Source organism: Chamaea fasciata, unplaced genomic scaffold (assembly GCF_029207755.1).
Source record: "Chamaea fasciata isolate MVZ Bird 193981 ecotype frontalis unplaced genomic scaffold, bChaFas1.0.hap1 SCAF_4, whole genome shotgun sequence".
Taxonomy (NCBI): Eukaryota; Metazoa; Chordata; class Aves; order Passeriformes; family Sylviidae; genus Chamaea; species Chamaea fasciata.
The window spans coordinates 1707946-1721534 of record NW_027094089.1 but is presented as its reverse complement, the minus strand read 5'-3'; the positions used below and the strand labels follow the sequence as shown (position 1 = coordinate 1721534).

General features: G+C 39.4%; 1 long non-coding RNA gene across 1 annotated transcript in view; it reads right to left on the bottom strand.

Annotated features, from left to right (window-relative positions):
- Nucleotides 1-8489, bottom strand: part of LOC136288748 (uncharacterized) — a 46104-nt gene extending 37615 nt beyond the window's left edge. The window contains exons 1-3 of the long non-coding RNA XR_010720566.1: nt 8236-8489; nt 3837-3952; nt 2702-2778 (exon numbers count right to left, since the gene is read on the bottom strand). This is a non-coding gene — a long non-coding RNA (uncharacterized lncRNA). The remainder of the gene's footprint in view (nt 1-2701; nt 2779-3836; nt 3953-8235) is intronic.
- Nucleotides 8490-13589: the final 5100 nt, after the last annotated feature.

The window sequence follows — 13589 nt, the reverse complement described above, 5'->3', positions numbered from 1 at the left end:
GCTTTTCAAATGGATCTGTAGATGAGTGCACCACCAGTAAAAATCCCTGTCTGGAGCTGCTATGAAAAACAAGCAGACTGTCAGAAAGATTGTATTAATTTTATGCTCCTGGATGAGTAAGAGACATTTCAAGTGTTAAAGCAGAGTAGCCATTAAAATTACAGTTGAGACATGATTAATTTTTCCCCTTGCTGTCACCTGTGCTAGTCTGTCACCTTTCCCTCTGACCTGTTTCTATTCTCATTTCCTCAGCACTCTGTGGACCAAATTCGTATTGGTGACATCAGTGATGCTGAGATCAGAAATTGGCTCCTTGCCTCAATTTTTCCCTTGCCTTCCCTTCAATTTGCCTTTTCCTGGGCTTCTCTTCAAAGATGTTTTGCTGCAGCTCCCAGTGCTTTGCAGGTATCCTTGACTACAGCTGACATTCCCATTCTCAGGCCAGCTGGAGCAGGTCTGGATATAATCCAGATCCAAAGCAGGTGGCTAATCAGCAAACGAGCAATTTGTTGGCACACAACAGAAGTGACTCAGTCACTACTGGGTCCCCTCTTTTCAGTCTTAAATTTGGCCAAAAAGTAGTTGTGGGTGACAAAACTTGAAGAAAGTGGGCTGTGAATCATATTGCAAAGAAAAAAAAAAAAAACAACCCTAACCCTACAAGCACAAAATGGCTCTTTTGGAACTGAACAGTCACAGACACCGAGCCAGCATCCACCTACAAGGCAAATCAGCAAGACCCAGCACTGCAGCACATTCACAATGTGCTTTTTGGAGATGGCACCAAAATAGCTTTGTAATGCAAAACTCTGTGATTGGATGGATAGCAGAACCTCTGTGGTGTTAGAAAGAAAACTGCAAAGTATTTTAGCAAACCTTTTAAGGTATTGATTGCACAATAATGTACCTGTTGCATGAGATTTGTAATAGATAACCCATCTTGCTTAGGTTCTAGGGGAAAACAAAGCTGCCATGTGTACAGTGATTTGAATATGTTTACAAAGCTCTGCCTGTATTTAAAGTCAAAGTACATCCTCCTACAAACACTTCCACCTTGTGAAGTTACTCAGCAAACTGTTTCAAGGGTAAGGTAAGTCAGTATTTATTGTCACTATCTGTTCTTGGCTTGTTTTTTAAAGAATTTTTACTAAAGAGAACGCAAATTTGAAACTACGATTATTTAAACCTACCTGTCAAGATTCTTGTTCACCATGGTTGTTTTATGGAATACCTTCAAAATACCCCTCTCCTTCCCATCAAATAATTAATGCAAATTATTGAGCTGAAAGAAGAAACTCACTCTATCAACACAGATTCAACATCTCTGCCACCTAGATGATTGGATCAAGAGTTGACCTCTGTGTGCTGTCCATATATCTGCCACTAATTTATTTTTTCTTTCAGGGAAATTGCATGCTGTCTTTATGCTTTCAAAGTAGGGATTATCTAACTTGCAAGAATTTAGGTGTTTGACCAAATTACATTTTCAGTACAAGCATATTATTCTCCACAGCATAATTGCAGATGTAAGGAAACACTGGGGGAGAAAATGCACCACCATGGCATGCTAGAAATTTTACCACAACATGTTAACATGGCTCCATAAGACAAGAGTACATAATATGAAGGCCAGTGCAAGGGATCTGAACAGGAGTATCAATACAGTCTACTCAGTGTAGCTTCCAATGCAATTTAATGCAGCTTTCTCTAAGCCAAGGTAGAATAAAACAGTGAAAGCAGTATTTGTCATGACATGAAAATATGGTAGCTATGTGCAGCATAGTTCTATAATGTCTTGGCAGCAATTCACTTGCTGTTATCTGAGTTAAATATAAAAGAATTTCCAAAGAGGGACAAACCCAGATCACACATGTATACTTTCAGAAACAAAGTAAGAAAGGTTCCATCTATGACATTTCAAGTCCCATCTGCACTAACATCTTTGCCAATTCTTGAAACCAAAGCTTTGATTTTTCAAGAGGGCCTCTGGCAAAGCCTGGCCACTAAATAAAAACTTTAATATAACTGCAGACCTCCATTCTTAAACTGATCTGTAGGCTGAATGGTCCGTTGCACAGCTTGTGGTAACTATCACAATCACAGTCCTTTTAACAACAACTTTTTTACTCACCAGTGTCTACTAACAGCCAGGCTGTTTTTTGAATAAAATTACACAACAATGTAATCCTTGAAATGAATAAGCTATGCCTCTGAAAAAGCACTTTCATAATGACTGAAATTTGAGATCTCTGAAGGTGGATTGCCTTAACCCTCAGTTCAGCCTCTCCACAATTGCAGAAGCATTAACATGCTCGTTTCTCAAATTGGTATAACAGTCCTTTAACCAAAACAAAAAAATAACAGCGTACATGAGCCATGGCAGCACAATAAAAATGTTACTTGTTTACAACCTCTATTAAGTCTTCTTTATCCCTAAGATCATCCTCTAACCAACTACAATCATAATTGCTTCTGTATGAAGTTGCTTATACAGGGTGTTCCAAGTACACCTATCAGATGAAACAAAGCACAGAAGTTAGTTTTGAAGTTATATTCCAGCTACCAGAAAAACCTGCAGCAGCCATGAGGAACGAACCACCAGGAACCTCCATTTCACATTCCTTGGTCTGAATTTTTTCCCATAAATCAGTTTTAACTTGGTTTGTTTCTTATTCCATTATGACTTTTCTCTTACTCTTACCTCTGCTTGTGCTTCCTCATCTTCTCTCTCACATAAGAAAAAAGCCATTTTCCTTCTAGGCAGACCATGTATTCCAGCTAGGAACACAGATGCAAGTAATCAGGTTTCAAGTACGGTGAAAGGCAGATTTACAAAAACCAAATAAACAAAGAAAACCAGGGACAAAAGCCCACAAAATAAATAAAAAACCCCCATCCACTCTAACCCATAGGAACTAGGTATAGGAAAAAGAATGGGTATGCAGAAGGAGCAATATTTTAGGGGGATCATTCATTCTTCAAAGCAGCCAAAATTTTGCGTATTTAATAGGAAGCAAGGAATAGCAGTGGATGTATCACTGATGCTGATAACGGCGACTCATCTCTAGATTTGCCAGAGCAATAGTTTCAGATCCTGTCAGTGTTATTCTTTGTGGATGCTGCCTATGTAGCAGAAAAAACCCCACTGTCTCCAGTGTGTTTGGGTTATTCTTCAACAGTCCACAAGTTTTTGATAACTGGGCTGGAATGACAACTTGCTGCTATTGCCCTTACTCATGTCTATGGTCCAACTCCTTTATTTAAAAACTCTATGCTGTGACAAGCATAAGTTTTGCAGGTCGATTTCCCAGGCAACAAGACTAGGTAGAAGTCTGTCCAACTAGCCAACTAGTTTCTAAGCGGAAAATTTCTATTTAACTTTTGGGATGGTTTCTGAATTTAGCATGCTGTTAGTGCATTTAGGGTCAAAATTCCAGTTTGGATCTGCCCTGTGCAGGGATTTATGCCACACCTTTGCTCTCAGGGGTTCTTCTGGAAAGTCCTCCCTCTGTGCAGTGGCTTCAGAAACAGACATGCCTGTGCAATCTCTATTTAGATTGCTCTGAACATAGCTCTTTCCTAAATTCTAAAATACGGCCTGTTCAGAGTCTCACAAGTGGGAAAAAAATAGCTTTTGGCCCCAGCAAAGTAGGAAGCAACTTAGAAAAGCAGACTACCTGCTTTATTTCAGACAACACAGCAAAAATCAGTTGTTTCCGCAACCTACACAACCTGAAGAGTTGGTTTTAGTTCCTACTTGCATAACCTAGGCTTCTGCGGAAAGAGTTAGAGGGATGCACGGCAGCAGCAGGAACAAACAGGATTAACAAAAGTACCAAGATTTTTTTTCTTCTCCTGGTTATCCTGTGCCATGGCAGAAGTAGTAAGCTGAGCCTCTTGCAAGTACTCCTGAAGAGGCAGGACTACAGTGGGAATGATGTGGGAAGAATTGCTGAAAGAGGGAAGAGACAAACTTTCATCATTACTTCAAAACAATCTTCCTGTTGCAAGAACTATTACCACCTCTTGTGCAAACAAGACAATAAATTTCAAATAATTAATTAACAAAAATGCCCCTAATAATTTCCTAATGACAAAAAAATTAGCTTGGTTTGTTACCAGTGGTGCAGGATAATGAACACTTCGCAAGAGTTTTCCACGTGTTTCATACCTGTTTCAGTCCTTACCCAACTGCATCTTCATTGCTAGCTTGGGGGTTGTCATTATATCCCTTACACCTAGTGCTATATTAGCTTATTTTTTTGTAACTGATTATCTTTGTTTCCTTGTCCCTGGGGTGTTTTCTTTCACAGCACTACAGTACTTGTTTCCAGTTAACTTTTAAATGTCACTTTATTTGGTCATTGGGGGATGGTTGTCTTATTACTCTTTGCAGTCTGCTTGCATTTATCCACTCACAAACTTGTTTTCTTCCTTGTAATTATCCTTAATGCATCCAGTCTTAGCACAGGTTCAGCAGTTCACCAGCAGAATTCAGGTTCTCTGCATTTTTGAAAGACTCCTGAGAAAGTTTAACATAATTATGCATCTGTGCTGCTTACCAGTCTGTACACCACACATACTAACACTCATGAACCCAAATGTCATGAACTAGATGTACACTTATACCCAGGCATACCACACTGACAGCCTGCTTTGCTTGATAATTTGTTCAGCATTCTGGGCCTGGTGAGAAGGCAGATAGCAGTCAGGGGCAAAAGCTGCACAGCCATTGTCCTTAATGTTATTGTTAGCACACATTAGAATGCATGAAGGCAATAGTGAGGCAGAGGATTGTACCCCTGACTCACTCAGAAAAATCCATTTGCTTGCTAAATAGGAAGTAAATACAGTGGGCCAATAAATAATACAGGAAACGATTGACAGAATTTATATTTATATAATTGACAATCTAGTAATAATAACAACAACACAACAACCTAATTTCATCACCCAGAATATTAATATCAAGCCTTTTGTAACTAAGGACTGTATGTTTACCTAGCTCATTGGCCTCCCTGGAGTGGGATCACTCTGCATTCCAAAACTTCTAATCAGAGATGATCCATTTAAATGCATCCCTTTACATTTACTGAAATCAGCAAGTGCACTAGAGCTAAACCCCTTTTAGACAAACACCTCTCCAGTACAAATCCACAGTTGCATGGTGGCTTATTTTCTTTGATATTTTCATCTTTTATCCTGAACAAATGAACTCTGAGGTACTAAACATTTACTTTCTTCCAGATACTAATATGTTAAGATTCAGTTGCATCTTTCTCCTCATTGTCTAATATTAATACCCTTCAAGTACTGTTATGTCATTTAAGACAATTTATAACACCTCTACAACTAGGTAGGTAACAAGTGATGACAACTTTTTGCCAGATTCCCACTCTCTGACGCAGGGATTAATCTGACAGTTATTTTGCTCTATTTTGTTATTGCTCTGAGCAAATCATTCTATACAAATTTTATAGCAGAAAAAGTCCTCATCAATTTTGCAGAAGAGTTCCAGGTATTTCCAGTAAGTTGTAAATTTTTGGAAATTCAGAACAGCTGGTTAACCGCATGTGTTTTATACATTGTAGAGGAAGTGAAAGGAAGAAAACAATTTCTGTTTTGTGACAGCTGACAACAGAAATATTTGAAAACCATTGATAAGCTCTGTGTATCACGCTTCTAAAGCCTCTCAGTATCTTCGTATCAGAAATGGATTATTTTAACACTGTACAAAAGTAGCATCCAATTATGCTTCTGTAGTTACCAAATGCATTAAAAGTAAAGTTTATAATGCTACTAACAGTTTTTCATTAAAATATAATTATGATTATTCTCTATTTTAGGAAAAGAATTGAAAAACTACAAGGCTAGACACATCTACATTTGAGACAGAGGCTTCCAGACTGATAAAGGCTTTTAAAAATTCTAAAAAAAGGAAAAAAAAAAAAGGTGTGGACTAGAACAATGTTTTGATTGTGATAACAGTCTCACATATACATTATATTCCACCTGAGCATTAGAGAGTGCATGGCAAAGGATAAAGGGCTCTGACTGATAAGCATTGCAGCAAACTCCTGCAGCGGTTACTAGTTATTAATAACTTATGTTGTTATACATTTACTAACACACAGACCATTCTGCTTTCTGTCAGCCAGGACAATGGAGTGTCCCATCATGAAAAGTCCCTTCAGCAAGCCAGATTTTCTCTTCATGGATAGTGCAGGGCGACTGCATGGTTTTGGCTTAAGAAGCAGTGCCATGCCCACACCTCAGGTATCACAGGTTAAACTGGAACAGCACCATCAAACTTAGACCCGGTACCTCAATCTCCACAAACATTTAAGAATCTAACAGGCCAGTTCCAGGAACATGTTTTACGATTTATGGGAGATGAAGCCTATCCAAGGGGTAGTGTCCTATTAAAATATTTTATTTCAAACTACTAACATTTCTGTCAGAGCTGTTAATTAGAGAAGCACTGTTTGAACCTAGTAGAACCTTGAAGAGTCTAATAATTTTTCAAAGGTCTCTGGCAAAGCTGGTGAGAACAATCTGTGCTGAGCCTCACAATTTCATCTACTGACAGACTTTTTTTTTCTGCATTTATACCTAAGTTTCTCAAAGCATGAAGAATTTCCAAGGTATGAAGACAGTTTGTAGTTACAGCAGTTCTGAGAACTTTCTTTGCCAGAGGCTATCTATCTCCTAGCCGTCTCAGCTAACTTATCATTTATTGCACAAGACAAACTGGACAGTAAGTATCATTATCACTATCCTACCCAGAGCTGTCAAGCACACAATTAACTCGAGTTAACTCAAGTACGTTTCACAGCTAGATTAAAACATCAGGTATTAAAACAAGGCTTTGTAACTTTGTTAAGTTTAACATGTACAGGTCAATGAACAAGATGGGAAACAGCCTCTAGCTCTCAGACAGCAGGCAAAGTTGCTGCAACAATGAACACAAAACTCTTGCAAGCTAAGTAGGAGAATTTCTATGCAATAAAGTAGGAAACATGTAAAAAGGCTGAACAACTCATTGGGATTTCTAAAAGGAACACAGCTATCTTCTTAACACAGAAATGTTCCTGGCTGAACTAGACTACGTGAAATTACATTTTTTTTACAATAATTAATCCCTTGTATTATATCCTGTTTATGATTGGATGATTCTTTTCTGGAATCACCTATTTTGCTGGATGAAAAGTTGCCTTCACCTATCACATTGCTAAAATGCAATAGCTTGGCTCGTATCACAGAATTATAAAATGGCCTGGGTTGAAATGAGCCTTAAAAATTACCTACCTTCAAATTCTGCTATGGGCAGCACCACCTTTCACTACACTAGGTGGCTTAGAGCTCCATCCAAACTGGCCTTGAACACTTCCAGAGATGGAAAATCAACAGCTACTGGGGGCAACCTGTTCTAATGCCTCACTACCCTCACAGGAAAGGATTTCTGCCTAGCATCTAATCCAAACTTACTATCTTTCAGCTGGAAACCATTCCTTCTTATCCTGTCACTGTCTGTCCTTGTAAAAAGTCTCTCCGCACCTTCCTTGCAGCCTCCCTTCAGGTATTGGAAGGCTGCAATGAGGTCACTTCAAAGTCACCTTTTCTCCAGGCTGAACAAACCGAATTCTCTCAGCCTTTCTTAACAGGAGAGTTGCTCCATCCCTCTATCATTTTGGTGGCCTCCTCTGGACAGCTCCAACAATTCCATGTCCTTCCTGTGCTGGGCCCCCAGAGCTGATGCAGCACTGCAGGTGGGGCCTCACCAGAGCAGAGCAGAGCAGAGGGAGAGGGCTTCTGCCTGCTGGCCACACTACTTTGCATACAGCCCTTCGGCTTTCTGGGCTGTGAGTGCACATATCTGGGTCATGTCCAGCACATCCAAATTACCTCCCCAGCCAAAATGAACAGATTTTTCTGAATCTCTGTGTTAAAAGTGGTGATACAAATTGCTGTGTCAGCAGATTGCTAGCAGCAGCGACTCATGCAAACAACAGTTGCAGAAAGCTGACATCTACTTCTTGCGTTAGCATTACTGAATGGCCTGTCCTGTACATCATCCCATGATGAAGGATTTATTCTGGCTTCAAGATCAGTTGTTTACAGCTAAACAGAAGCAAACAACTCTTATACCCTAACCAGTGTGAACACTAAATTAGAAAAAGTCTGCATATTGACAAGACCAGCTGAAAACAAAACTGTACGTCTTAAATTGCATACCTTCCTTCTTGAGCAGCTGTATTTCATGTTCATGCACCTGATTTGGAAAGGAAGAAGTATAAATAGAAAATAAAAATATCTCCAGAGTCCTACTTACCTACAGCAGTTAGCAATGAGCTCATAGGGGAGCACAAACAGAACACCCTTAGGGCTTTATCTTGTCACTACTCTGAAAGCAGATAGCAGCAGAGATGGCTCCAATTTATCCAGGTGTTTGATAGCCTCTAGAAAATCTTACTCATCCCAGATCTGCTATTTGCCTTTGGTACTCTGATCAAATTGTGTAACTGAGCAGACAGCAGTCACTCTCCTGGGAAAATTCTGTTAGGGTACACAACAAAATTGTCCCTGCACACTGAGAACATATCTAACAAAACACTGAAACAATTCTCTCTTAGTAGACCATTTCCCTCCCAATTTTACTGTTGTTTTTTCCTTATCATCTTACTCACCAGGTTAATTTTTGATAAAATACATTTTTGAGATAAGAAGCCTAATGAGACATTCCAGGACTTGTCTCACACATTACACATTTAGGCAGAAGAGAATCTTAAAATATTCTGCTACTTCATGTAGTGCACTGATTTATAAAATTTACCAGTATGTTCTAACTGTATTCAGTTATTGTATTATTTGAAAACAGATACCAGGATGAGAAGTGGCACACATATTCTACTGCTCAAGAATTAAAAAACCCCCCCGATATAATCTGTGCCTTGCTTGTGGATTCACAATCTCGTAATCTGAAAACTAAGCACATTATGAAACAGGACCCAGAAAAATATAGTGAAAACAAACAGAAAAAATCCCTACATTTTCTCTTCAGAGAATGAGAATTAGAGTTTTTTTTCTGTCTGTGCCATTTTTTTCCTGGTTGTCAGGATAAGAATATCCCCTTTCATATGATGAAGTTAAGTATGACAAACCCCACATATTTAGGGAGGATGAAAGTCATGTTAACAGCAGTGAGAAAATCTTTGCCAAATTCAGCTTTACTTAGATCCCACTGCCTTAAACATGCTCGTATCTGGGCGAAACCAAAGCCTGAAGTTGAAGATGAGAAAGTAGTCATAATTCGTTCTCAAACATTGTTTAAACAGTGAGTAGTAACTTATAAAAGTGAGTATTTTTTATGTAGTGTAATTCCACCTTGTAGTCACTCTGTATAATACTGGCATAAACAGCACTGATGAAGGAAAAAAAATCTGGAGGAAAACATAAAGCAAATAAAAAAAAATAGGTAACTGTAAAAAAAGAAAGGAGAAAAGTGCAAAGATACACACTTGTGAGAAAAAAAGAGAGGAACACGACTCAAATTTTAATGGAGGAAAGAAAAGTGGAGGAGAAAAAAAAGTTATGGGAAATTCTACTAATCAAACAGTCATAAGATTTTCCTGGTGTGTAGCTGTAATTTATACAGAATTTTCAGGGCAAGTCATGTTTTTCATAGGTCCACAATATTCACTGCCTAAACAGATTTCCTTTCTAACCTAACAGCATATTCCAAATTAGAGTATATATTACATGTATGTATTATATGCCATTCTTTGAATAGTGGCTTGACTTGAGTCTTACTTGAAGAAAAAACCCACTGTCCTCCATACTTGTATTTCTCTTGGACTAAACTGAATCACCATAGTCTTTGTAATCATACAGAAAAAAAAAAAAATTATTTTTCACAATCTAGTACATTCAAAGTTCTACAGTGGTAGTAGAACTGTAATTAACATGACTCTAAAAAGGGACACCAGAACAGGTTAATAATGATAGATTTTACTTGTGCCTTTTACTTAAGCGGCAAACTCAGAGAACGTTTAAAGATGGGTAAATTCACATTTGCCATAGGAGCACTACTAACCACAGAAGAACAGCAAAATGGACTCTCCAAGAAATCAGGCTTCAGTTCAGAATTCTGGGTTTGCTCCACTGAACAAAAGATATTTGACCACTTGCAGCAGCCTGTGTAACAGGCCAGGAAGAGCCAGAACTAGAAAACAAATCATCTTACTAGAGGCACACAAGAAGATAACAGGATGCCAGAACAACAACAGGTCAACACCCTGGAATGAATGCTTAATAACTGGAGACACTTCAGAGTACCAGAGAAATCCATTCTGGGCATGGTTATCTTCAACAGTCTTTTAAATTGCTTCACTAATGAGTATGTTTACAAAATCTGCAGTTGACACAAAGCCAGAGGGATTTGGTGAGCACCGTAGAAGAGAGGATTGGAACTGAAATTGATGTTGAGAAATTGCAGATACTCAGAAACCATTAAGATAAAATTCAAAAAAATCAAGTGCAGAGTGTTATTCTTGTAAAAACATACACACAAAGCTGGGACTATTTTCTTGGGAAGCACAATGGCTGCCTAAAAAGAACAAAAGCAGAAAGAGATAATACAGTGTGCTTCTCCTCTCCTGTAAAATATCGTATCAAACCAAACTCTAGAACTTTAGAGACTACATAATAGGAACAGTAACGCATTATCTGTGCAAGCCAGCTCACCTTCCTCACACTCCAGCTTTATACAGGAATGTATTCAGAAAGGCTCCTTCCACTCAGGATTGCTATTACACTCTATTTAGCCTTGAAAAGATCTCACTTGAATATTGTCTTTTCAACACCACACTCACAGAAACACCTTGGGAGTTTAGAGCAAATGATGCTACTTTGAAACAGGCTCTATCTTTTCAATCTGTGAATACAGATAGATGAGCATGTCTCCAGGTAAAAAAGGTGAAGAGGAAAGGGACATGAGTACCAAGCACATTCATAGAAGTTGTATTTCAACATAAGTTTTACTTTTAAATTCAATAGTAATTAACTTTTCCACAAGAAAAGGAAAAGCTTGAACCAGCTCCAGTTGACTTTGTTGTTAATCATAACTGGCTGAGCTACACTCTACATACAATGAAGGTACAGTTGGCACGGTGGTATTACGTGCAGCAGAACAACAGATGGTTAAAGAGTAACCTTCCTTCCAGGATTCACCTACTTCAGGGAAAGTATTCTTCCCCTTTAACAGACAGGTCAGGAGAAGACCACTGGACGTCACCAGCCTACTTGCTCAGGCAGGACCCCGTAGTGCATGGCAGTCAGAATTTTGTCTCGACTGCTTTTGAGTAGTGCAGGGAAGGAGACTCCACAGCTGCTCTGGGCAGCCTGCTCCAGTGCTCCATTAGTAGAGAATTTCTTCCTCATCTTGAGGTGGATGTTTCTATAATTCCAGTTTCTGCCCGTTACTGAGCATCACTAAGAAGAACTTGGATCCATCCTTGCGATGTCAGATATTCAGATATTTATACATATTGATGTGATCTTCTCTCAGTCTTCTCCAGACTGAACGGGCCCTATCCCTCAGCCTTTTTGCTAAATTGGGATGCTCCAGCCCCCATCCATGCTGCCCTTCGCTGGACATGCTCCAAGAGCTACCTGCCTCTCTTGTCCTGAGGAGCCCAAAATGGGACATATTGTTGAATTTCAGACAGCTCCTCTCTGCCCACCTCTTCAACATGTTGAAGTCCTTTGGAAGGGTTGCACAGCTCTCTGGTTTATCAGCCACCCCTTGCAGCATCAGGGAACTTGCTGAGGAGGCATCTGCCCCTTCATCCAAGTCACTGATTGACATGTTAAACAATACTGGACCAGTACTCAACAATTGGGGACGACCACTACTCCAAAGAGACCCTGTTTCACCGATTACAACCCTCGGAGATCCGCAGCTCAAGAAATATGAGCTAGATGAGTGGACAGTGAAGTTGCAGTGACAACTGGCACCCCACTGTCCACACATCCATCCCACATTTCCTGAGCTTGCCTGTAAGAACAACACCAGAGACAGTGTCAAAACCCTTGCCACAGGTAAATATCCTCAGCTTCTCCCTCTCATCCACGCAAGTCTCAGCATAGAGGGCAATCAGGTTAGTTAAGCATGCTGACTACTCTTCACCGTCTTTGTGTGTGGGGGTAGCCTCCAGGAAATGTTTCATTCCCTTTTTGGGGATTAAGAGGAGACCAACTGGCCTGTACCTCCCTGAGATCTCCTTCTTTCCTCCTCTGAAAACCAGGGTGGTATTTGCTTTTCTCCAGCATTGTGGCACCTCTCCTGACTGCCATGACCTCTCAGAAATCTGAGAGGGGCCTAGCAATCATGTCCGCTAGTTCCTTTAGCACTCAGAGGTGTGAGGGAACCCTTCGGAGCCCATGGACTTGTGGATGGCAAGTTCACTTCTTTATGATTTCCCTGGACCCATGAAAGAACATTTTTCTCCTGTTTTGGGTTTTATGCAGAAGCCCGAGTATAAAGCCACCTTCTTGGAATGTTCTAGCTTTAGCTCTTTTTCACTGGCCACCCAGGCCAAAGCAGCTGGATTCTGCTAAGAACTGGGTGAAATACTAAAAAACAGTATTTTCTGCTATTCTGTTGCAGTGAGTGCAATTGTCTCTGGCAGACAATTCGTAGCAAACACAGAAATAGCACCACTAACTGTCACAGCAGGGGTTTCAAGGTGGTAATGGTGAGGTTGCTGTAAACATCTGCAACTCCCTGATGGCAATGACCTCCTTTTGGTAGAAGTGTCCCCGCAAGAATACCACTGACACATCAGTTTCTAAACAGACTTATTATGTTGGTATCATTCTTCACAAAAACAAGCTTTAGCTCCACAACAACATATCTAGCTAGTCAAAGACATACCTCTTTTTGTAGTGGTACCTTATATAGTTTGAAAATTTTACATGCGATTTTACAGTTAATGGCCGCATGCAAAAACATTAAGTGAAGTTAAGGGCCCTCATCTTTTCTTCCTTTTCCTATGTTAGATAAATTAATAGGGGGAAAACGAATTTATCCTGCAGTGTGCGATTATTCATCATGTTCACATATTCATTATTGGACAAAGTTTCAGCTACTTAAGTCTCATATAGGGAACCCCTACTGACCCTTCCAATTAAGATTTTCATATCAGGGATTCATAACATGCCTTCCTTGACAAAAAAAAAAGCAACAAAAAACCAAAAAAACAAACAAACAACAAAAACACAAAAAACAAACAAACAAAACAAAACAAAAAAACTATGTCTCCCATCCCCTCAGTATAGATTACAATGAGATTCAATGGTACTTCATCAAAACACAAAAAAGCCTTCAGACTGACAGCAGAAACAGGCATGTTCACACTCTCCAAAATTAAATTGGCTGCTGCAACCTTCCCAAATAAACATAATCATTAACTAAATATAGCTGCATTTATTCCAGAGTCAAGAGACTTTTCTTTTGCCTAGTAGATTAACTTTTTCTTTTTCTTCACTGTATGCTTTCTAACAAAAAGAATGGCTTGACCTCGTTTAGA